This window comes from Siphateles boraxobius, unplaced genomic scaffold (genome assembly GCF_051911475.1).
Source record: "Siphateles boraxobius isolate OS27281-9 unplaced genomic scaffold, OSU_SipBor_1 7, whole genome shotgun sequence".
Taxonomy (NCBI): domain Eukaryota; kingdom Metazoa; phylum Chordata; class Actinopteri; order Cypriniformes; family Leuciscidae; genus Siphateles; species Siphateles boraxobius.
This window is the reverse complement of record NW_027509197.1, coordinates 32,686,688-32,713,406: the sequence shown is the minus strand read 5'-3', so window position 1 is coordinate 32,713,406 and position 26,719 is coordinate 32,686,688. Positions and strand designations below refer to the sequence as shown.

Sequence of the window (26,719 nt, the reverse complement as noted above, 5' to 3'; positions counted from 1 at the left end):
TACGCTTATCTTCCAATGCTGAAGCCTAACATCGCAGTACTTGGTCATGGCGCCAAGTAAACCGACCCTGGCTAAGAGCCACCTAACATCCTGTCAAAATGTGCCTTAATGTGGCAGGTGAAGAACACAAAGGACAAGAGGGATCCTCTCCTACCCAGAGGTTTAGGTTCTGTGGTGACGGGAGAACATCATATGTTGACCTGATAAGGAAACTGATCATACTCTCTTCCATTGACCAAAGGTCTTGTCAGCCCATCTTGTGTTGTTCCACACTCTCCCATCTCATCCAGTCTCCCTGCTTGGCCTGGGAAATGGCATTTATACACCTCATCCTCTCCTCCTGCTTTCGCACCTCGTTGACTACCAGCTTCCTCCTTTGAGCTGGGGCTGCCTTGTGCCATTTAGGAGGAGCTAAACTGAGCCCAAAACCCCCTCTTCCATGCTGTACCTGTCCCACGATATCCCCAATTTGAAGGGACGCCTTTGCCTCTTCCACAGATGTCTTTGCTGACCCCTTTCTACCAGTTTTTAACACAGGTCCTGCCTCCCTTACACATTTGTCGCGTGACTCTACTAAGGTCATTTCCAGTCTGACCTTGGCGCACTTAAACTCCTCGGTTAAAGCAGAGACTGGCAGCAGCAATATCCCTTTACTATAAAGTCCCACTCTGCTGAGGCAGCGTGGAACTCCCAACCACGATATATATGAACTTATTAACGCTTCCAGCTTATCCTCTGTTGTCAAAGAAACCTTGTACACAGTCAGTGGCCACAGCAACCTCGGCAGTAGACCAAACTGAAAGCACCAGAGTTTTAGTTTGCCTGGTAGAGCGCAGCTGTTTATGCTCTTCAACCCTTCCACTGCTTGTCGTCTAACTTCTACCACTCGAACCGTGTCCTTTAGATCCCCATCGTACCATCTCCCAAGACTCTTCACTGGCTTCTCAGAAACTGTTGGTTTTGCCTCACCATTAATGAACGATGTTTTGTCTACAACCTTGCCTTTAATTATCGAGATGCTCCTTGATTTAGAGGGCTTAAATTGCATCCGTGCCCATTCAATGTTATCGGTTAACTTACCCAATAACCGATTAGTGCAGGCTACTGTTGTAGTCATGGTTGTCATGTCATCCATATATGCTCTGATTGGTGGTAGTCGCATCCCAGAAGCCAAGCGCCCGCCTCCTACTACCCATTTTGATGCCCTAATGATTACTTCCATTGCCATGGTAAAAGCCAGTGAAGAAATGGTGCATCCTGCCATTATTCCAACCTCTAAGCATTGCCATGTAGTGCTGAATTCTGGAGTTGAGAAACTAAATTGCAAATCTCCAAAATCGGCTAAATTGTTATCGACATCGGTACCCTGAAAAAATCAAATGCTGCCCAAAGAAGCTCATGTGGCACTGAACCATATGCATTAGCCAAATCCAGGAATGTCACATGGAGCTCCTTCCTCTCCTTTTTAGCTGCTTGAAATTGTTGCCAGATTACATTGATGTGTTCTAAGCATCCTGAGAACCCTGGAATGCCCGCTTTTTGAACTGAAGTGTCAATGAAGCCATTCTTTAATAGGTAGATTGACAATCTCTGAGCAATAAAGTTGAAGAAAATCTTACCTTCGACGTTTAATAGTGAAATAGGATGAAACTGACTGATGCTTGTAGCATCTTTTTCTTTAGGTATAAAGACTCCACCTGCTCGGCGCCATGCTCTAGGTACAACCTGCTTTTCCCATGCCACTTTTATCAATTTCCACAGAATTCGTAGAACTCCTGAAGCACTCTTGTACACTCTGTATGGAACTCCATTAGGCCCTGGAGATGATGAAGCCCTTGCCTTTCTCACAGCCTGCTCTATCTCTTTCCACTTAGGTGCACAGACCTCCATTTGGTATTCTGGCGGATTGATCGGTGGGATGTCTGACGGAATTGACATAGGCTCTTGCCTTTTTGCATCTGTATGCGTTAGGGGTGGGCGATATAGCCTCAAAGTTATATCACGATATTTCAAGAATATTTGCGATAATGATATTTTTGACGATATAGACATTTTTTTTGTTGTTGTTGAAAATTTTCTTATTATGTTTATCTCGCCTAAATGTTTGCTCACTCATTGCGTTTTTAAAATGTGGTAATTTTGTTGTTAAGAGTTTACACAACACAAGGAAGCTTGATTTCAATCTTTGAATTAAATGTTAAATGTGTGTAGGTCTAACACCAGTATTCAGAAATACTACAGAAACATAATAAAGTAATCAAATGTAAAATAACACATAGTCTTTTAGTTCTGTTTCCTGATTAAATTAAATACATAGGCTAATAATTCTCCTTCATTACAATTAAAGCTATCTTTTGTTGTTTTGACGACAACATTAATGACAGACTTGCATAGCCTATGGCTGCTGTCACTTTTACAGCTAGTGCACGGATCCATTGCTGTTTTCGTTATACTGTCTGTCACACTGTCACATGCGTTTTATACATAACCGACTGTGTTTATGAGTATACTTACCAAGACCGGAAGTTTTACACAATTTTGCGTTTTTTCCCCCCATTAAAGCGATATAATCCGCGAAAAATAACTTTAGTTTCTCGCGAGCTGTAGGCTACTCTATGTATGCACGCAGTGCAACTCTCTCAGAGAGTGCGCGAGTAGCTTACTGGATAGTTTAAAACCGCTTGAATGTTTAAACTGATAAGAATTAAGAAGACTTGAAAATTATAAACTTAAGTTACGATGCACTGATGGCCCGATTGCGCAAGAGACCATTCAGTCATGTCCCGACTCCTAAACGCACGCGACGCGCGTCGGCAGCCCCGCTGAACACTCAAGCTGTTTGTGAAATTGCTAAATCGTCATCGGAGGCTGACAGGCTGCTCTCGAGCTCAGACGGGTGTTGTTGTTGTTGTGCGTGCTAGGGAACGTAAATGCGCCATACGTCATTGCGTCGCTATATCATTGATATCGCGATATGACACTTTTTTATCATGTAAAAATGTATACCGGTATTATCGTGGACGGTATGATATGGCACACCCCTAGTATGCGTTTCCTCCAAATATCTCTCTAGCTCAACCCTAGATGCTTTTAAAGGGCCATTCTTCTCACTGTTGAATAACAGCTTTACGAATTTGAATGGATCTTTATAGAAATTAGCCTTTTTGTAGCGTTTCCGTGGGCGCTCAGCTCGGCATAATGTTGCAAGCTTATCTTTTATTGCCCTTTGTAAGAGATTGAGTCCCTCCTTCTGACTTTGTTCTGCTCTTTTCCATTGCTTCCTCAGCTGTCTCCTTTCTCTAACTAACCCTTCAATTTTCTGCTGCCGTCTAGACATTCCAGGAGTAGTTTGTACTTTTTGCTTCCTTTTTTACACACCAAACCTCTCACTTCCATATGCGTAAATGATGTCCCCAAATTTATCCAGCTTCTTTTCCACTGTACCAGTTAATCTTTCCAATGCAAAGCATAGATCTGTGTTTACCGTGTCCCATGCAGTTTTCTCACAAGCTCTTGGCCATCTAACTCCAGGCCTATTCCCTTTGAGGTTCTTTTCTCTCTTATGCTGGCTAGTCTGACCGGGTTCACAAGAATCAATGTGGTCATCACTTGCTATATAAATGCTATATTCAAAACTTCAACAACAACAACAACAAAAACAACAACAACAATTATAGACATACAGTTCAAAAGTTTGGGGTTGGTACGATGGTTTTAAATGTTTTTAAAAGTATCTTATCGCTAACCAAAGCTGCATTTATTTGACCAAACTGCAGTAAAACAGTTTTCTGTTTTAAATGTATTTTAAAATGCAATTTATTCCTGTGATGGCAAAGTTGAATTTTCATCATAATTACTTTAGTCTTCAGTGTCACATGATCCTTCAGAAATCATTATAATGCTCATTTGGTCCTCAAGAAACATTTATCATTATTATCAAAGTTGAAAACAATTGTGCTTGCTATTTTTGTGGTATTACAGCACAGTGACATATACATTCTATATTCCTCTACAATACACAAGATTAAAACATAAATAGACTGATCATGAGGTTATATATATAAAAAAAAATATTTAAAAATACTCATGCATAATAGGAAAGTAGGCAAAATTCAATCAATATACCATTTCATAATTAGTCACATAAGCACCTCTTATAGGAAAAGTTCAGCCAAAAAACTCCTCAGGCTAAAACCTCATTTAGTTTTAAATACCACTAATCAATGATACGTGCCTCAGGTAAGAATCAAATGGATATCTTAAAATGATTACATTTCAGTAGGGGTGAGAGCATTTGTTATGGAAACAGCAAAATGGTCCAACTCACTCCACATCAACTGAATCATGTGGCATCATATAAGCATGACTTATAGCCTCTTGGGAGAGACTTTGAAGGTAAATACAGCTCAAGTTCAGGGTTGAATGATTCTAATAACTTTGTGAGTGTCTAGAGCTATGAGACTCTCTTGCCTTGAGTAAGATATGAACCTGAAAAGACATTATTGCTGCAGTTTAGACTAATACTCTGTACACACAAAGTACATTTTACACTGGTGGCTTGTCAGCTAAGTTCGGTCCTGACTGACTAAAACATTTTTGGCTCCTTAATAAGGGTAAAATATGAGCACAACTAGGGCTGGGACGGTTACCTCATTACCGCAATACCGTGGTCACGTGACGCCTTCCGCAGGTCTGAGCTCGTCACCGTCATCACTGCAAAAAAACATTGGCCTGCACATTTGTGCACGTTGTGTCTAATGACATGGATTCATTGATTCTAATAACATGGATTATGTCTAATGACATTGTGTCTTACATGGATTCAAGGTTTTCTAAACAAAATGTATCAAAAGATGGAGCAAATCTGACCTTTCGTGAGTGCAATGTTCCAAGATCATAATAACATTCCATTCGTATTAGAGATGCGGACGGGCTATTATTTCATTTGCAACCACTTCACAAAACTCATCTTCCATCCATTCGCACCTGTGAGGCAAGTAGCCTATACGCTGAGTTTCGTTTCATTTATGAGACGAGCTCTAGTTATAACCGCTATACCGCGGGAATTTCTTGCTTTTCAACCGCGGTTAGACAAAATCCATACCGTCCCAGCCCTAAGCACAAGAAAATAAATTCCCATGAACTCGTCTTGAAAAGCAAATGCAAATACATGGCATTTGATGTAAAGCTTTCATCTTTTGATTTGTGCACAATTTAGCATAAAAAAAAAATCTAGGTGAAAACTGAGTGGTTTCTAACAGCCAACATCAGATTTTTTTTATTTTATTATTATTCTTTATATAGCACCTTACAGGCTACCCCATAGTTCCAAAGTGCAGTACATTGCAATAAAAATCAACAGAACAATAAGACAAAACATAAAAACATCCATGTACTATGTACTAAAATGCCAAAGAGTACAGATACGATTTTAAGCGGTCCTTAAAAACATTAAAGGTGCCTTGTGTAATATCCGCAAAAAAATCAATTCATACTCCACATTCCATACCAGATGGGGGCAGTCTACCTCCAGAAAGTGAATTGATCTACTCTAGAGTAACAAACGAGAAACGGCATAGTCTCTATGCTCCACCCCAACCTTCACAACAACCCTAGAGCCATAGCCGAAGCCGAGCCAACTCCTAATAGAGGACGTTTTGAGTCCAGAGGAACGTTGGTTGATGTCAAGTGATTTTTAAATAACATCTTCAAGCTACTCCCCTTCACCAGTGAATGTTCATATTCATTTTGTTCAAATTACATTTTTATTGTTAGTTTGAATTACATTAATTTGACAGACAGCATTCGCTGCTGTTGACCAAGCTAGCGCCATTCAGAGCTGCCAACTCTCACGAATTCAGCGTCACCGATTCTGTCAATGTTATTACACAATTCAAACAAAAAATACCGTTTTGGCGCTTGTAAATGTTAACGTTACACGACAGATCCCTAGCGCACGTGAACCATTCACCGAGGTCAATAACATAGCTGGAGAACAAATATGTCAGATTTACCTCAGGAAAGCAATTTAGTAAACATTATATAGCTCACGTAGTTCTCATTACACCTTTCAATGTAGCCATCGCTAACTTAAGGAATTATATCGAACAGCCTTCGATACATTTCTATGTTATAACTTCCCGAAAAAACTAAACAAACATATAAAACAAACTTCTAGTGAAATACTAACAGCATCTTACCAATCCAAAAGAAATGTTGCAAGTTCGGAGTCAAACCTCATTTCTTTCATTTCCATTAGTTGTCTCCAACGATGGAAAGCAGTGCCAATGTTAACTCTGGTTCTGCTCCTTTTTTTTAATCCGATTTTATTTGTGATTCCGAGCGCGTTTTTTTCCCTGCAGCGGGTGGTTGGGGTAAGGGTCTCTTACCAAGGGCTTCCGCCATTCTTCCGCTCTCTTCCCTGAACTGAACTGTAGTAGTGGGGTGTACTTTCCACACGATTGACATCAGGTTCAAATACCCCCACAAGCCGTGCGACTTATTCATGTATTGCAGTTTGGCTGGTATTGCTCGCATACCGCCTCCCATGGCCGAAACTGGTATTATGACATCTGTCGGGCCGGGGCTAGTAATTTAGCATGCTAATTCAGGTTGATATCTCTGCAACACAATAACTTTTCATTTTTTTAATAACATCATCGCCCTTATTTCTTCTCATTCTTTTGATCCGTGTAACTCATTTTTTGTATATTTTTAACTAGGGCTGGATGATTAATCGAAAAATAATCGAAACCGAAATTCAGAGCCTATAACCGACGTAATTTTACCATGTCGCTTATTTCGTTTTTTTAATCCTATTAATATTTCCGTACACTGTGTGTTGATGTACTTTCCCCTTAAAACATATTACCGTGTGTGTAGTCACGTAACTCCGCCCTGTCCAGTCTGCGACATTGAAGCAACATGAGCCCCTTACACACAGCGCGTTGATCCCGGGAAATTGCCAGAACAAACACCTTCTGTGTGAACGCAAACACGACCCGGGATTGATGCCAGGTTGGGGACATAGTATCATTGCCGTGTTCAGTCCCGGAACGCGCGCTGTGTGAACAAAAGCCGTAATGAATGCCGTGTCGTAATGATGGCGCCAAGCCGGGATCGTTTCCCTAGCGTGAAACGATTCGTAATGCGCTAGTTTATGATCGAATCAGAGAAAAAAAATGCACAAGCGTAGTTTCTCGAGAGAAATCGCAGCTCATTAGCAAACTATAGACGCCGCTGGGACATCTCACGTGTCTTTGCGGGATGTGTGGGTCTGTGTGAACAAGATTTTCTCTTGATTCCGGAAAATCACTGGCAGTGTGAATGAACCAACGAACCCGGGTCAAATCCCGGGCCACTTTATCCGTGTATTTTCCGGAATCTCTGTGTGAAAGGGAACTCAAACACTGAGTCAACTCAGCAACAGGAGCCGCTTGTACCAAAGAAACACGCGAAAAAAGAGAGAGACTGACAAACGCCCAGCAACAAGTGCCTCCACTCAACAAAGCAGGTTTCGATAACACAAGCATTTACAAATGCTAAACAATATGAAAAGGATTAGTGTTTTTAGTTTTATACAAGTTATATTTTACTTTTAAAATGGCAATATTTACAATAATTTATTTTGTTTACAAAAATAACTATTTTCTACATTTTGAGGAAACTTTTTTTACATTAAAACTTAATTACTTTTTTATTAGACGTTTTTATTTCAAGCATTGTATGCTTTGTTTGATTCAATCGTTTGAAATATTTAATAAGTAAGCATTAAAAGCTATCTGTGTGTTTCCTTATTTTAGAATCACATGATATCACAAGATAATCACAATAATCACAAGATAGGATTATGCATTCTTTCATTCAAAAAATAACCGTGAACATATTTACAGTATAAGCGTTGCCAGTGACACATGAGAAAGATTTTTTTTTAAATAATCGTTCAATCGTAATCGAGGTAACTTGTTCGATTAATCGCGATTATGATTTTAGCCAAAATCGTCCAGCCCTATTTTTAACTCAATTCTGACACATGGCACCTTTAAGAGTCAAGGAAGATCTAATATCCAATGGCAGATTATTCAAAAATCTAGGACCAGCGACAGAGAAAGCACGATCACTCTTCAATTTGAGACATGCACAAGGAATAGTTACATGAAACTGTTTTAAGATCTTAGTCTTACGCCTGAACTGTAGGGCTTAATAAACTCAGTATTCTGACGCCAATCTGTGAAGTGCTTTAAAAACATACATCAGAATCTTATATTGTATCCTAAAATGTATTGGTAGCCAACCTAAAAAAATAACAAGGGTAACATGATCCATTTTCCCAGCATTCATTAACAACCTTGCAGCATTTTGTACTAGCTGCAAGTGGGCAACGTGTGTTTGATAGGTCACAACATAGGTCACACTACAATAATCTAGACGGGGAAAAAAATATAAGTGTGGACAACTTTTTCCAGGTCACTGGCTGAGAGAATTTGTTTCAATTTGGCTATTGCTTTTATTAATTTTTATACATTACTAAGTTTTAACAGTGTTTACCACTCTTTTATTGCACAGTATGTGGTATGAAGGTTTTAGCCACGATGCTAAATAATCTAATGAACAAATGGAAATCATTGACTTGTTGTCTTAGATTGTTTGAGTCATTCAATTCAACGTATTCTGTACAACTGTGTCTTCAAATTGCTGGTATAACTAATTAATAGCCTAATTAATAGCTGTCGTCATTGGCGTTTAAAGCAACACTATGTCGTTTTTCAACCTTCATTATATATTTCCTAGACGGCAAAGGCAAAGGTTTTGTCAGAGGAGACTAAAAACAGAAAAATTACCCATATTCTTCAAAATATCATCTTTTTTGTTCAACAGAAGAAAGAAACTCTTTCAGGTTTTGAACAACATGAGGGTTAGTAAGTGATGACAAAACTTTCATTTTTGGATGAACTAAGTTTACAGCTCAACGGAGGGGAAAATTATCAGTGAATAATGGGTTAAAATGCAGTCTGTTGGCTCCTTTCCTCATACAAAGCCAACCGGCTCTGTGGAAAAATTAGCCTGAGGTGACATTTCTGAAAAATTATAATATAATATGTAGCTCTACACTTAAATTGCAATATAGCAAATAAAAAGTCACCTGGACTACTTTGTATGGTGAGTTTTCCATGGCCACTATCATTGTATGGAAAAGAGCAGCGTGAAGATGCATCAAAATTCCCTCTTTTGTGTTCAGCTGAAAATAACATACAGGTTTTAAATAACATGAGGATGGAAAACAATGACAGAACTTTAATTTCTAGGCTCTTAATCTCTTTCTTTTGTTCATTCCTTCATTGTAACCAGCCACTCCAGTTGCTGGCTTATGTAAATAATACCTAAAGCACTGGATGAAGCACACTTGCTGACTGGAATACAGTAAGTTTGTCACTGAAGAATAGTCTCCTGTGGGAGAGGTTTCAATAATCCATCACCTGAGGTCACACATTCTCCTCACACACCACTTTGCCCTTTTTCCCTTCTCACATGAGCCACTCCAGCATCCTAACTGCATACACGTCCTGCCTTGCACAAGCACAAATCACACACCCTTTGGAGATAAGCCTATACATCACAATTTTTTTTTGTTCTCTCTTCAACTTGACCTTAATCAACTCTGCGCTAAATCAGTATGCCTGCTCATCCAAAAGACCCATTTTAAAAGGGCATTTTCAAATATGTAAATTAGGAACTCAGTGGCAACAAGTGAGCATATAACCAGTGTGAGCCATTTTAAAAGAACAGAGCTGCAAACGTAATTTAGTTTGCAAATAACTCAGCCGTGCTTTATATAACCTGGCCTTTTATTGCAAAAGCGTGACATTAGACATGATAATGGCTTCACTGGTTTGGGAATTATGTGGGACAGGCTCTCAGATGAAGTCATAGTGGCATGTGAATTTTCTAGAGTCAGGTAAAGAGCAGCGAAAAACGACTGGAAATTGCAAGTTTATCACAGGGTTGCTAATACTGTGATTTGTGACATTTTAAAGGGATAGTTCACCCAAAAATGAAAATTGTGTCATCATTTGCTCACCCTCATGTTGTTCCAACCCCATAAGAAAATATTTTTAATGAAATCTGAGCGATTCGATTGACAGCTATGCAACTACCACTTTGATGCTTTGAAAATTTCATAAAGAGATCATAAAACTAATCCATATGATTTGAGTGATTTAGTCAAATTTTTCTGAGGAGACACACTCGATTCATCTCTTCATTGCATTAGGATAGGGAAGGTAAATTGCTTTGTGTGGACATCTCAAGACTGGGCATCAACAGCTGCATAAAATCAGAGCAAATCCCATTCTGGTGCAAATGTCAATGGAGACAAGCCTAGTAATGAAGAAAAATAAATCTTATTTGGTTTCATGAGAATGAGTTTTATGGGTCTAGCTGGGGAAGAACATGGCACATACTGATTAGGGCAGTGGTTCTCAAACCTGTCATGGAGGACCCCCAACACTGCACGTTTTCTTTGTCTCCCTAATCAAACACACCTGATTCAACTCATTAGCTCATTAACCCATGTTTGATGAGGGAGACAAAGGAAACATGCAGTGTTGGGGGTCCTCCAGGACAGGTTTGAGAACCACTGGATTAGGGCACACAAATAAATAACTTTAAATCAAGTTATACATGCCTAGCAAAATATTTTATATAAAAAACTATTTGTTCTTTTTAAATAACTTTGCTTCAGATGGCAAAAACCATTCAGTATTTCATGAAATTATTTTCAAAAACATGCTTCCAGATACTTTTAATGGTAAATGGAGACAGCCATTAATGAAAATAAGTTTATAGAACAGATATAGAGATAAATGAATAGCAGGGACATTGTGCATGGCTTAAAAAAAACACACAAACATGTTTATAGCGAGATAAATTTACTTAAGTGTCATAAGCAAATTGCTTGACAATATTCCAGAGCATAAACTTTGTTGTAAAGTTTCCTTAAACCATTTGGAAACCGTTTTTTTTTTCTTTTCTTTTAACAATAAAGAAACGTAGAAATCTGTACAACTTATACTCAAGTCACCTTCATTTATATAGCGCTTTTAACAATATGGACTGTTTCAAACCAGCTTTACAGTGATAATAGGAAATTAACAGAGTAACAGAGATTGTTTTGGCTTTACAGCAGCTCTAGAATAAAGTTATTGTCCAGCTAAAGTTAGTTTTGATTGATTCATTTCCGTCGCAACGATCATTAGTTATTAACTTAGGGGGCGCTAACACGACATCGTTCTAACAGAAAACCTTTAATGCGACTCGTTCGCTCATTTGCATAAAATAGTGTCTGGTGGCTCTGATAATTTTTTAATCGGTTCCTTGTAGCCACGTGAATCGGAATTATCCCGACAACGTTTTATCAGTACAGAGGTAAAGGGAAGGAGGCCTTCACAAGGAAGAGACTAGTTGACACTTCAGGACTGCGTTGTCGTCGTGTCCAGGCGTCCTTCATCAGATCCGGATACGGCCTGGATCCGGCGGACTGCGGTAAACCTCGAGATAAACAGAGAGACTAATATTAGCGTAGACTCCGTCCTTCTTATGATGTACAAAGTACATCAGGATTTATAGGGGGTGTTCCCGGTTACAGCTGATCTAAACTATGCAGCCTAACAATGAATTATAGAAGTCTATAATGTGTTGTGTATGCTAAGCTAAAGAGATGTGTTTTTAGTCTAGATTTGAACTGACAGACTGTGTCTGCTTCCCGGACAATGTTAGGAAGATTGTTCCAAAGTTTTGGTGCTAAATAGGAAAAGGATCTACCGCCAGCAGTCGATTTTGATATTCTAGGTATTATCAACTGGCCGGAATTTTGAGATTGAAATAGATGTGAAGGACTATAATGTGTTAAGAGCTTGCTCAAGTACAGGGGATCTAAACCATTTAGTGCTTTGCAAGTAATCAGCAATATTTTAAAATTTATACAAATGTTTAATAGGGAGCCAATGCAGTGTTGACAGAACCGGGCTAATATGGTCATACTTCCTGGTTCTGGTAAGAACTCTAGCGGCTGCATTTTGGACCAGCTGTAGTTTACGTATTAAACGTGCAGGGCAACCACCCAGTAGAGCATTACAATAATCTAGCCTTGATTTCATGAACCAATTGTTCTGCATTTTCCATTGAGTTTGCGTTTTCAGGCCCCCAATACACATATGTCGTGTAATTGAACACCCAAAACGCATTTTTTTAAAAATGTTTTTAGTTGAAAACAGTGTCGTGTAAATCGACCACAGAAAGATATGCGCATATGAAGCCGCAGCTCATAGATCACGTGAGTACAGAACCAAGTTGCAAGTTATGTCTTAAGTTAATGTAAACAGAACAGCAGGTATGTTAGGCTCAGTTTCTCAACTGTCATTAATGTTAATCCACCAACAAAAGAGAAAATCTATCGCTGCTCTTGACTGAATCACTTTTGTAACGTTAAGAATAAATGTATATTTAATTTACACCGTGAAGACTATGCAGTGTTGTTTATACATTAGATTACTTTAGCCTATATAATGTATGTATTATGTTTGTTCTATTGTAGTTTTTTTGTAGTCCTATTGCTTGTCATTAGTTTCTTTGTTTTTATTTTATCACTTACATTACTTTTCTTCAGAAAGCTTGAGATTTTTTTACATGTAGTTGTTCTGTAATATTGAAATTGGTGGCAAGAATTATGAAATTTCAATGGTATCAGAAATTGATATCATTAAAACCTTATTTAAAGCAGAAAGATCTATATCAAAATTAGATTATGGTCATATCGTCCACTCCTAATATAATTTCAACAGCATATAAATAAAAACTGCCTAATGTTATCGAAAGAGATTTTAAACCCATGAAAAGGTATGTAGTTTTTGACAATAACGCGTAGCTTTTTGTTCAGAATTTTTTTTAAATGAAACTTACCCACTCAAGTGTTGATTAAAAAAATGCATGAAGCTAGAATTTGTATTTATTTATTTTTCGTTTAAAAGCATAGGCTCTGTTCTTTCTTTATATTGAATGTATTCATACGCCAAATATTCTAGGGGCCATGAAAGTTTTGTGAAAATGATCAAAAATGCTGGTGCTGGATGGCAGCTTTTTTTTTCCTTTTAAATGCTGGCGAGTTAAGAAAATTACTTTTGCAGTATTAGAACCACTGTCTTTTTGTTCACAGCTATAAGGTAATTGACAGATTGTTGGTGAATGCTTAGATGCTCTTTAGAAAATGTCAGCAAACCATTGCAAGTAGAAAATGAATGGGAGAAAGGTTTCCAAGCTAATTAACAAACTAAACTAAATTCATTCTTGAAACTTTAATTCACAAAAACTGAATCCGAATGACAAAAGAAAAAGTATAGGGGAAACATGGTTCTCTAATTTAAATCTTAAAAGTGTATCGTCAAACAAATTTAAAAGCCAAAGTAGACGCAGTATTTCAAGGGACAATAATGGGCTGCAGAATATCTACCCTTTGTAGTCAGCAACCTCAAAGATGAATAAATCCTGAAACTCCAAATAGTGGCTGCACCTAGAAGCATCCAATGTAATAAGATTGCTCTCCCATGAGTTGTCTTAAACATTCCCAAAGTTGAGAGGAGAAAAGTGGAGAGTCAGAAGTAAAGCCAAGTGCTGGGGGCAAGAAACGTCAAACCTCCACGGTCATTTGGTAAAAGTCACCACAAGAAGAATAGATTAGAACACATCAGCGACCATAACGGGCACACAAGTATAAGTATATCAATTTTTTTCCACAGGGGTGCATTTCCTCTTAGGTCAACAAAGACAGCAATCTAATTAAGATATGATAGATTTATAGGGAAAATGCTGTGTAAATAAATGTTTGTTATACTGAGAAATGCCATAAATTACCCCAAAGTCTGTGGGAAAAAAACCGCTGGGCCTGGCATTAGAGATTAAAATATTTCCATGACATTCAGTGGTGAATCTTGAAAGGAAAATTTTGTTTAAAATCGAAAAAAATATCATCATTTACTTCCATAGAACACAAAAGGTGAATTTCTGAATAACCTGGTTGTGCTGTCCAGCTCCAAAACAACAATGAAAAGTACCATAAAAGTGCAGTGGTCCACAGAAGCCATAGTTTTCAAAGCCATGCATACCTTTAGGCGAGTAACACAGAGTTGAGTCAGCTTATAAATGATTCTTGGCCAAATATCATTGATGTCAAACCTGAAAGGACTCTTCCAAAAGCACCACATTTAATTGCTGAAGCGCTCCATTTTGCAAAATGACACTTTTTGTTCACTTCTATGGAACAAAGAAAATGATGCTGATTCGGGTTTACATTAGAAATGACAGAATATACATTTCTGAATAAAAGATTTATCTAAAAATGAAGTGTTATATCATCACCAAACACAATTGCAAAGTTAATATCGTTTTCAAACTGACAAAACACAGCCCCAGTCTAAGCTCATTCTGCTGATTGACCCAATGATCCATTTAAAAATATAAATTAAAGAAAAGCCCTAATCTGTTTTTTCATCAAGATTAATTTTAATCAATCATTCATACTAACTTGCACTTCTAAATTCTAATTGTTTTTCTCTAATCTGGACTTCAGCTACAGATTTAGTTGTACATTTTTTTTTTTTATTCATGCCGCTCATGACAGAGCCATTATATTCAGACAATTCACTGTCTGTACCAGTAATGAGGTCATTGGATGTTTGCTTCATCCTTTTCTGTGTGCCTTCATTTGCAATTCGGTGCTTTCAAAAATACATCTAGCAGATGAAAGATTTCTGATTGTTATTTTTTCACATTTAGTGATGACAGAAATTAAAATGGAGCTGGTTGTGCCGCTAAAACTGCTCTTCACTGTACATGAACACAGAAAATATGTCAAATTTAAATTGAGAAATCAAGAGTAGAGTCATGTCAAGAATAGAATTGGGCATAACAAGTTAGATACTTCTTATTCAAGTATGATTTCAGTGGTAAAAGGACAGCAGAATGGGAGAGCTGAACATCCCTGAAATAATCGATGTGTAATACAATTACGATTATGTATTCTAAGATGTGTTAGGACTATTAACGGATTGTTGATTTGATTTTTCCTTTCTTCATGGTTTCCTCAAGGACTAATGTATGCCAGTAAATGCACATCTGATGTGTGTATGTGGACTGTCTTAGCTATACTTTGGGGACACATTTGTCCACAGAAGTGAGCTAAATATGAAAAATACTTCCTTGGGGATATCCAGGGACGCCCGCAGTCTCAATGTAAAAGAGTAAAAAGAATTCATGTAAAAATATTTTTTTTTTTTAACATTTACATAAACAAAAAAATAAACATTTTTTTTATCTTAAAAGTGTAAACGTTTTAATTTAGGGGCTAAGATTAGTTGGTATTTAAAAACAATATAAGCCATATGCTATGTCCTCTTTTTGGTAAGCAAGATTACCGTTTGTGTGTGTAGCACAACAAAACATTCACTTCTTTGGAGCTATATGAAACATGCAAATAAGTAGATCACTGGAAATTAACAGTGTGCCCATTTATAAACTTCATCCCAATACTAAGGACATTTTAAAAACACCTATATTGAATAATGAACTACAGCTGGTATTTGCAATTAAAAAGAGATTTGGAATCTCATGTCTGACAAAAACAACAAAACATGATTTTTAGATTGGTAATGCATCAAATGCAATCTACAGAAAAACACAGTAACATGCTTCAGACTGAAAGGAAACATGTCAGTACACATAAAAGCAGGACAGCAGACCTTGCAAAATCTCTAAATGCTGTAAAAACGTTTTCCATCAAACTAACAAAGTCTGATTGCATAATAGACATTTACATACAAACAGAGAGAAAGAGAGAGAACATCAAAATGTTCATATGATGCAATATTTGTCCTATTCAAAGGAATACATTCATAAATTCATAATTTACCCCTTTAAGTTGCAAGAAAAGTTAATCCAGCTATTAATCACAAACACACACACACACACACACACACACACACACACACACACACACACACACACACACACACACACACACACACACACACACACACACACACACACACACACACACACACACACACACACAAAAAGAAAATACACCAAATAGCACTCATATGATTAATATTCCAGGTCTTCTTGTGAGGAAGAGACCAAAATTATAAGTTGCTATTCACTGCAAATCTTCTACTCTGCTCTTAAATTTCAGGCCATTCCACATATACGAACTTTGTTTAAAACAAATGCAAAAAAGAAACACGTCCGTTTAAAAATATTAAACTTATGGTATCAGTAAACACTTTGCTCTGATAAATTCTGACCATATTTTAAATTGTGAGAGGCCCATTATTTTGATTACTGTGAAGCAATTTTTGCTCAAAAAAGGAAGAAAAAATAATATCTCTGAGGAACATTAAATAATATCTTTGAAGGTCATGATAATTATATTTAAAGGATTACAATATGCACACATAGTTTATTTTGTTAAAGATTGTTATATATATTAAATAAATAGAGCATTGTTTAGTTCTTAATTTCTGTTAACAGGTTAAATAAAAATCTATTTTTGTTTACTATCAAAAGTTATGCATTAAGTTTTTGTTTGGCGTTTTTATAATAAGTCTAATTTTCTATCCTCGTAGTTCTCTAGTACCCATACAATTTTTGCAAAACTATAGGAATTTAAAGCAACTAAAGTAGCAGTTTCAAGCCTTGCAGTCAATTTGCACCGTCATTAAAGGGGTGGTTGGGTGTTATTTATCAGTGGAGACAGCTTTCAAAAATTCTCATCCAGTCTTTCCAGTTGCATAGTTCGCCGGTGCTAGGCTAGCACGAGTCAACGGTATCTGCTAGCCTGCCATTAAAAACAGTTCTCTTACGAGAGGTTCACTCGTATTGCGTAAGTTTAGCTTACGCTATGGGAAAGATTCATCTTCTCGAGATACTGAAGCCAAAAATTATCCTTAATTTTGTATAACTTGTCAACGAAGTGCAGCAGCTAGCAGACCTAGAGCAGGCCATCTCGCGTGCTCATTGGCTGCCCTGCGGGCAACTGCTGCAGCCTACCAGTGCGCCCGGCGTGACGTCACGCCCAATGAGGGGCGCCCGCGCCTTTATAGCGTCACAGCCCGCCAGATAGGCGTGGCTTAGCATATAAAATAGGGGCTGTAGGCTGAATTCTCTGATTTTTCGACTCTTCAGCGAGCTCTTCGCATCGCTGGATTTGAGAGAAGCCACCGCCGCCGTCGAACAGCGAACAGCCAGCCTAGGACAGCGCTGAGGAAGCCGGCCGTCTTCGCCACCTTCAGCCATCCGTGCGAGCTACGCTATCCGGCGACGTATCCTTTTTTGCTATTATTCTAAAAGAGCAGCGAGCGTCTTTTTAAAGATGCCTCGCACTTCCTGCGGCTCGAGTAAAGCCCCGCTCAGCGCCGGAGACCGCCACCGGATCTGCGCTCTCTGCCTGGGCCTGGAACACGCAGAGCTCGCCCTCGCGTCCGGGGGCTGCGAGCTCTGTGAGGAGCTTCCGCTGTCGACCCTGCGGGCTCGACTCGAAGCATTCAACACCACAGCGGTCACTCCGCCTCCTGTGGGACCGCGCAGAAAGAAGCGTCGTTCCATGAGACAGCCGGAACCTGTGACCACAGCGACGCGCTCGCCGGAGAACCTCCCTCGAGCCTCGCTCTCGCCTTCCCCACCTCTCGTCACCGACGCGCAGCTGCCGCTTACGAGCCTCACTGCCGTCACTTCGGAGGATGAGTCCGTGGGACATGTCACAAAAGGCATCAGACATCAGACAGCGAGGAATGGTCGCTCCACTCCGCCTCCTCGTCAATCCAGGAATCCGCCCGTACCCGCGCTGGAGCTGACGCGGAACTTATGCGCCTGCTGACGCAAGCGGTTGACCGTCTCGGGCTCGAGTGGTCGCTGCCGAAGGAACCCGCGCCGAACAGGCTCGACGGCTGCTTCCTTCAAAGTCGCCGCCGCGCAGTTTCAGAAACCAGGCCCGCTCCATTCCTGCCGGAACTTCATGCGGAGCTGACGAAGTCGTGGAATTCACCGTTTTCTGCTAGACTTCATTCACAGGCCTCCGCGTCGCTCTCCCGAGTGGACGGCGCCGCCGAGAAAGGGTACACAGCGATTCCCCCTGTGGAAGAGGCGGTCGCAGCGCACCTTTGCCCGCCCTCCACGAGATGACGGTCACGGTCAGCCCTCCCGTCTAAAGCCTGCAGAGCCACTTCCGCCTTGGTCGGCCGCGCTTATACCGCCTCCGGCCAGGCCGCGTCTGCTCTACACTCGATGGCTGTGCTTCAGATCCTGCAAGCCGACCTCCTCCGTGAATGGGATGAGAAGGGCCGGGACCCAGCTGCGGTTACGGATTTGAGAAGCGCTACGGATCTCTCTCTCCGCGCCACCAAAGCCGCAGCCCAAGCCATCGGACGAGCCATGGCCGCGTTAACCGTGACGGAGAGGCACCTCTGGTTAACGCTCGCGGATATGAGGGAAACTGAGCGAGCCACCTTTCTAAACGCGCCGCTTTCCCCCACTGGTCTCTTCGGCCCAGCGGTGAACGGGATCGTTGACCGCTTCTCTATGGTGCAAAAGACCACGCAGGCCATGAACCTCTTCCAGCCGCGACGCTCGAGTTCCGCTACAGGCCGCTCTCGCGAGAGACAAAGCCAGCCTTCTGTGCGAACCAGCACCCAGCGTCCAGCACAGCCTCAGCATCAGCCTTCGCAGCGACGTCAGGGCGGCCGCTAGATCGCGCTCAGACAGCCGTCGCAGACCGCCGCCCCCCAGAGGGCCTCGGCAGAGACTCACGCTGAAGTCTGAGCACGCAAAGCCCTCCTAACAGCGAGAGAGAAAAGACGCGCGTGTCCCGCTGCGGCCGGACCGCCGTCAAAGTTCATTTCCCTGTCAGTCCCCTTCGAACAGGCTACTGCAGTGGTTCAACTAGCAGCCAACGAGCCGGTTTATTCACCCTCTCACCTGCACACAAACGCCGTTTTCACGGCGACACAGAGAATTCTCAAAAAGAGTATAATGTCTGGTCCGGCTCACGCCGTCAGTGTTTTAAGTGTAGTGAATGTGCCCACGCCCCAGTGTTCACCCCTACACATAAGCACTCCAAACCCCGTGTCACTCACAGAGCACACTCTCATAAAGCGCAGAAAAGCCGCTCGAGTGTTGAATGTAAGAAATGTGTCCACAGGTCTGTGCCCACTATCTGCCCGCTCTGTTACACGATCAAAGAAGCAGGTTATGAACGTAAGTCTCGTGCCCGCCAGAGAGCGCTCACGCTTGCTAACACAAACCTCCCCCCGGGCCCCGCCTGTGCGTTTAAGTGTTATCACAAAACACAAAACACATTCAACACGCTTTCAAGCCCGGACCGCGACGACAGTGAATGCGGAAGTAGCACACCTACTTCACGCAGAAATAGCAAAGCTGCTGTGCAAAGGGGCTATAGAAAAGGTGCCGCCTTCTCTGAGCGAGTCAGGCTTTTACAGCCGATATTTTCTCGTACCCAAGAAGGACGGAGCCTTCAGACCTATCCTAGATCTGAGATATTTGAACAAAGTGCTTGCAAAAAGACCGTTCAAAATGCTTACGACCAGGAAAATCCTCGCGCACGTTCGCCCGAGGGACTGGTTTATTTCTCTAGATCTGAAGGATGCCTATTTTCAGATTCAGATAGTACCCCGTCACAGGCAATTTTTGAGATTCGCCTTCGACGGTCAGGCATATCAATACACCGTCCTGCCGTTCGGCCTGTCCCTGGCACCCCGTACATTTACAAAGTGCATGGACGCGGCGCTCGCCCCCCTGAGAAGTCAGGGGCTGCGCATAATGAACTATCTGGACGATTGGCTGATATTGGCACAATCAGAGACAGAACTACTATCTCACAGAACAGTGCTTCTCAGTCATCTGGAAAGCTTGGGTCTCACGGTCAACTGGACCAAGAGCTCATTACTGCCCAGCCAGTCAATTTCCTTTTTAGGAATAGAACTGGACTCGGTGACCATGACGGCTCGTTTATCGACACAGCGCGCGCGCCGTGTTCGCCACATAGCCGCATCTTTCCAGAAGGGCAGCTTTCTCCCTTTGAAAACATTTCAAAGGATGTTGGGCTGTATGGCATCAGCTGCAGTGGTGCTCCAGCTGGGCCTACTGCGCATGCGCCCGCTCCAACGCTGGTTGAACGCTCGCGCGCCTCGCCGAGCCTGGGTGTCTGGCGGCCAGAAAATCAGAGTGACTCAGACCTGCATAACAGCTCTGCAGCCCTGGTTAGTGGCCAACTGGTACCAGCAGGGAGTAATGATGGGAACCATCTCTTATACACAAGTTTTTGAGCCGTTTCCGCTCTACATCCTAAACTCCTCCCGTTTATGCAATCCACTTCCGTTCTGGCGGGCTGGTAATGCTACCTAGCTCCGTTGTGCCGACAAAGCACTGATATCGCAGTGACAAAGAGGATAACAATTAACTTACAACATGAATAAAAGTGGTTCGGGAACGACGTGTGCGGTAGTGGGGTGCAAAAACTCGCGAAAGCACCTGAACGAGTGGTTAGATAGAGAGTGTTACGACCACAAACCAGCTACGAAGAGGCAATGTCCATGCGCTCCATTGTTTACATTTTTTCGCAAGCCTGATACCGACTCGGAATCAAGGACCTGGCTGAAGGCATTGAATCTAAAGAAACCACCCCGCACCGTTTTTGTTTGTTCCTATCACTTTGTTGACCAAAAACCAACCAAGGATAATCCCCGGGGCCAATTATCTCAAAGGACCCTCTATCACAATTTTTTTCCTGTTGTTTTAGCTGCGCGTTCACAGTAGCTAATCCCCTGCGCTAAAAAGACAGGCCTATATTGTAGGGTTTACAGAATCAGGGCATAGGATAATAATCATAATAATCAACAATGGACTACATTGAGGTGTATGAAACACGTATTTATTGAATTAACTTCAGATATACACTAAACACTATACACAATTAATTAAAATACATTTACAATGAAAATGCATACAATTAAAATCAAGTAAAAACACATTTATTGCATCACATGAATAAAAATGTATTCACATTAATAAAAAGTATTTGTTACAATAAAAAATAACATGCCTGTAAAGTTCTCTCTCTCTCTTTCTCTCTCTCTCTCTCTCTCTCTCTCTCTCTTTCTCTCTCTCTCTCTCACACACACACAGTTACGTTCGCGCCCGCACATCTCACGCGCCTAATTATTATCATCATGGCACACACACTTTGCACTCTAGCCAAGTCGCCTATGATGTAGTTCGGATACCAACAATAAAAAAGGCCTAGGCTACAATGGTCAAATAATCTAGTTACCTTCCACATAGCAGCTGAGTGGGAACAAGATCTACCTGGTCCAGCAACACACGTACATCCCGTAGTTTTAACTTCTCCAGCTTCAGTTACCAGCACCCAAGCATTATGCCACGCATTGTTCAAACACTGGCTAGGCTCTACATTTGCTTTAAGATAAATAAAGTGATCATGTTTGTATGACATAACACAACCGACTTTGTTGCTGTGCAGATATTGGTACGCCTCGGAGGCTTTCAGATTGTCCATTGCTTTTCCGTCTATTGCCATGGATTGTATAAAGTAGGAGCAAATATTACTGTACGTTATCCTGGGCCACGTCATCATGTTATCCTCCCAGTTCTGTACTGAATTCGGGTGGGGGATAGTAACGCCATCTCCAGTTAAAGTAGTGTAACCGTGTTCCCAAGCTACTATCTTAATAGCTGTGTTTACACCGGCAGACGCTGTGCAAACCACTTCCGGCGGAAATGAAGTGCATATGTGTAGAGTTATGGCGCCGCCCACGATTTGCCGCGTAAACTTGTGTATCGGAAGGTCATCTCGACAGACGCGTCCAACTCGGGTTGGGGCGCGCTGTTCGAGGGCAGACCGGCCTTTGGCCAGTGGTCAGACCAGGAGAAGGGTTTTCACATAAACTGTCTGGAAATGATAGCGGTCGAGAACGCGCTGAAGTGCTTCCTCCCGTTCATACAGGGCCAGCATGTTCTTGTCCGCTCGGACAACACATCTGTGGTATCCTATGTAAACCGTCAGGGCGGTGTCAGATCCAGAAATCTCTGCAATCTGGCGGAACGCCTCCTTATTTGGTCACAGACGAACCTGCGCTCGCTGAGGGCGGCGCATGTGCCTGGCCATTTGAACGACGGCCCAGACAGACTGTCCAGGGACAATGTTCCCCCAGGGGAATGGTCCCTGCACCCCCAAACGGTCCAGAAATTGTGGCGCCTATTCGGCAGAGCGGAAGTCGACCTGTTTGCGTCAAAAGTCAGAGCGGAAGTCGACCTGTTTGCGTTTACTGACGACACCTTATTTTTTCCACTTATGGGGTTCCCCTCAAGCTCGGGGTTCTCATGTGGATGCTTGGCGCGCACGGCGTTGACAAAGTGTTCCCGTAGCGTAAGCTAAACTTACACAATACGAGAGAACCTCTCGTAAGAGAACGATACTCGGTTACTAACGTAACCTCGGTTCTCTCTAGAGAGGGAACGAGTATTGCGTAACCGGCCGTGCTCGCGCCACGAGCGACTTCGCTTCAGTCGTCGAAAAACCAGAGAATTCAGCCTACAGCCCCTATTTTATATGCTAAGCCACGCCTATCTGCCGGGCTGTGACGCTATAAAGGCGCGGGCGCCCCTCATTGGGCGTGACGTCACGCCGGGCGCACTGGTAGGCTGCAGCAGTTGCCCGCAGGGCAGCCAATGAGCACGCGAGATGGCCTGCTCTCGGTCTGCTAGCTGCTGCACTGTGTTGACAAGTTATACAAAATTAAGGATAATTTTTGGCTTCAGTATCTCGTGAAGATGAATCTTTCCCGTAGCGTAAGCTAAACTTACGCAATACTCGTTCCCTCTCTAGAGAGAACCGAGGTTACGTTAGTAACCGAGTATCGTTTTACCCACTCCACAGTACACCATAAGCAAATAAATTATAACGCCAGACTATAGATGTAAATGTCTATTGAGAGAATAATGTTAGAAAATAATTTACCCTTTCATCGCATTGCAATAGTTATACTTTGTTCCCTGTATTTATTAAAACAGCAGCAGTGGCGGAGTGATATTAAGTTACCTAGGCAACCGAGAGAGCCGGTCCACATGACAATCACGCAAGTGTATTACCTGCCGCTGACACTCATCACTACAGAAGCAGAGTATATCACCATATTGCTAATTCCTTCGTTTACAATCAAATGTTTATATATCGTTGTCCAAGGGTACTACTAGCTAGCTACATGTCCCGACTGTAGTACGCTTCTGTTCTGTGTTTTCTTTTCGGCGCAGTACTACTAACCGGAGCAAAGTAAAATTCCGCCGCTGCTGAGAAATTAGCTCCAGTAAATGTAATGTGATCATTGAGATGCAAGAGTAGTTTGATTTCTAACATTATTCTCTCAACAAACATTTACATAGATAATCTGGCGTTATAATTTATTTGCTTTTGGTGTACTGTGGAGTGGGTAAAACTAGTGCTTGGCGGTTTGACCAAAAATTTATATCACGTTTTTTTTCAAAATTATGCCGGTTTTCCGGTTTATGACGTTTTTTTTTTTCATGCATAATCAGGTGTTCAAAGCATTTTCTACTGGTTGAGAGGAATTACTGCAGTAAATTGACTTAGGATGGTCTATTTTACTGTCATTAGTGAATATTGTAGAATAGAATTGTTATTTCTTAACGTTCTAATAACGTTCTTATAACCAGGAAGTAACGTTAATACAACGTTTATATAACGGGATGATGTTCTTATAACCAAGCAAGAACGTTAATACAACGTTTATATAACGAGAGAATTGAACGTTCTTATAATGTTTTGAATGGAGTTCTTATAACCAACAAATAACGTTAATACAACGTCTAAAAAACTGGACATTTTGAATGTTCCTAGAACATTCAGAAATAACGTTAACGTTTTTATAACTTAATGGGAACGTTATGAAAACATTCTTATAACCTAAAATTGTTAGCTGAGGAAGAGGAGAGATTCGCGATTGCACTGAACACGTTTTAAGTGCAGGATTCTCTGAGCGAGCCCAGAGAAAATAGACCTATTTTAACAAGAGCAGCGTGTATCTGAGAGCGTGGCACATTATATTCCGCGCGCAAGCAGAGAGATTCACGCTCGCGCATTATATTAATGTACTTTCGCGCTACAATAATGCACTCCGCATCCATCGTCCATGTAACGTAACAGAGCACTGCTGTTTGTTTACCCTCACTCGTCGATGCTTAGAAGTGCAACATTGTAAAGGGTCCGTCTGAAACAGTGTCGCGCAGCGTAACGTTCGTTCCGAACGTTGTGTAATTAAATACACCGGTATGGCGGTTTATTCAAAATCAAAATCGTGACGAAAATATAAACCGGGTTTCGGCTTGAACCGGTTTACCGCCCAGCACTAGGTAAAACTGTTTTTAATGGCAGGCTAGCAGATACCGTTGACTCGCGCTAGCCTAGCACCGGCGAACTATGCAACTGGAAGGACTGTATTAAAATTTTTGAAAACTGTCTCCACTGATAAATAACACCCAGGCTAACTTGGAAATGAGGTCTGATGTCCAAAATCCTGAACCACCCCTTTAAACAGGCTGACTGAATGCAAATATTAAAAAGTCATGCACTGCCACCTTATACTGCGCAAATGACTGAATGGTCAGAGAATGGATGGCATGGGGAATTAATTGAAGTCTCCTTGCTGGCAGAATATTTGCACAAGGACTTTCAGTGATCAGTTTGTCTTTCCCATAGAGGGACTGTAAATCCAGTAAGTCTGACTTTCTCACACTAAAGGAAAAGGCATTGTCATGCAGATTACATCTTGGAAATGGCCTTTGGTATCCATGCAGGCATTGCCAGTCTCTCCCAGGGGCGTCACATGGCCAAATAGGAGTTTTAACTAGCCTACTGATAATCTGAAGCGGGGGAAACCCTTCAACAAGCTATGGAAAACACAAAATAATATGATCAGGAATCAGGATAAGCCAGAGCATAAAAAACAGAACATGATTTACATACAGTCAGTAAAATAAATAGATTAATTTGAAGATGACAGATATACAGATAGAATAAACAGATCGGGAAAACAAGTATGGGCAAATAGGGAAAATACAACATCTCAAAAATGCAGATTGACATAGCCTACAGATACAGTAGATAGACAAAACAAATAGACAGGTAGAGCAGTAGCCTACATCCATCCGACAGGAAACATACAGCTAGACCGACAAATGTAAACAGCTCAGACAAATAAGCAGACAGATAGTCAAATAAAAAGACAGGCGAATAAACCTTCGCAAGTTATTACAGTTAAAATATAAAACTGTCTGATAGACTATGCTAAATTACTTTGTCCCTCACACAACACAGAGGGGAAAAACGAAGAAATATATAAAACTTGTTCTACTTATCCTATATTCAACTTATATGCGACCCAATTTTAATCTATCGCATGATGCGCATCAATACTCTATCAATCTGAAACATGAACACCAAAAAGCTGTCAGACGCGTCAGTAACCTGCACTTTTTCTGCAAATTAAAAACCAACGCAAAGCTTTATGAAATTCAGCATCTAGTTCCACCAACAAACAACAACTACACAATTAAATCCAATTGTGAATTTCAAGATCACAGGAAAGAGCAGAAAGATCCCGCCACCTGACACTCGTGCATCCATGTTATAGAATGAACCTGCTCGAGCGCATTTCATCCTTACAAATGACGTTCATACCATTCCTGGATGCACCTTTAAACAAACTAATGTTTACATCATGGCTTAAACTACATCTGACAAACAGAATGTAAAAGAAAGTTTTAGTAGGCTACGTAGCCTATGTTCTCTCTACAAGGACTGACTCGCTCACTTTCCAGGACTTCAAGTTTCTTTTTAAAGAGAAGCGCCGTATGCTACAAACACAATCCACGATCCCGAAACGCTTACTTTCCGAGACAAACGTACAATCCACTCACCGAAAAACAGAAATCCTCTGCGCGTCCCAAGCAGTGCACGCACACGCGGTCTTCAACACACACAATCTCTCATCTTCCACACATTCATACACGCGAGCGCGCACGCACGCACGCACACACACACACACACACACACACACACACACACACACACACACACACACACACACACACACACACACACACACACACACACAACCCGCTGGAAAGTTTAGTGACGTCACCCACTCAGTTAAATGCCACCGCAGGAGTCTCGCCAACCAGCTGGAGGTTTAAAGGGCCAGAATATGGGTTATGACATGAGTGCTACTCTGATACAAATAAATTCTTGTTCAACCAGCAGCTATCAAAAATGATTTCGGAATTCAAAAACTGCATTATATTTCAAGAGGGTTTTGAACAGCGTATTTAAAACAATATACAAAACCACTGTTGAGGAAAGTACACATTTGTGTAACTAGACTTTTGACTCAACATCTTTACTGAGGTTGAGCTCTTGTGACAACAACCCCTATACATATCTAGCACGCGAGCAGGTCTTTTCATCTGATATTCTAGGAATTTCTAGATTAAAATGTCTTTGATAACATAATTTTTTCCATATAAATTTGTAATTTATATTTTTATATAATATTTATATAATTTT

General features: G+C 41.2%; 1 protein-coding gene across 4 annotated transcripts in view; it reads right to left on the bottom strand.

Moving 5' to 3' along the window:
- The window catches only part of gulp1a (GULP PTB domain containing engulfment adaptor 1a), a 70,806-nt gene extending 44,529 nt beyond the window's left edge, over positions 1–26,277 (bottom strand). For 2 of the 4 annotated variants that reach the window (XM_077216001.1, XM_077215995.1), the window contains exon 1: positions 26,074–26,277. The gene's annotated coding sequence lies outside the window, so the exon portion shown is untranslated. Of the gene's footprint in view, positions 1–25,967; positions 25,987–26,073 lie in introns of those variants that run through there. The other 2 variants (XM_077215998.1, XM_077215999.1) reach the window with 2 other exon arrangements.
- Positions 26,278–26,719: the final 442 nt, after the last annotated feature.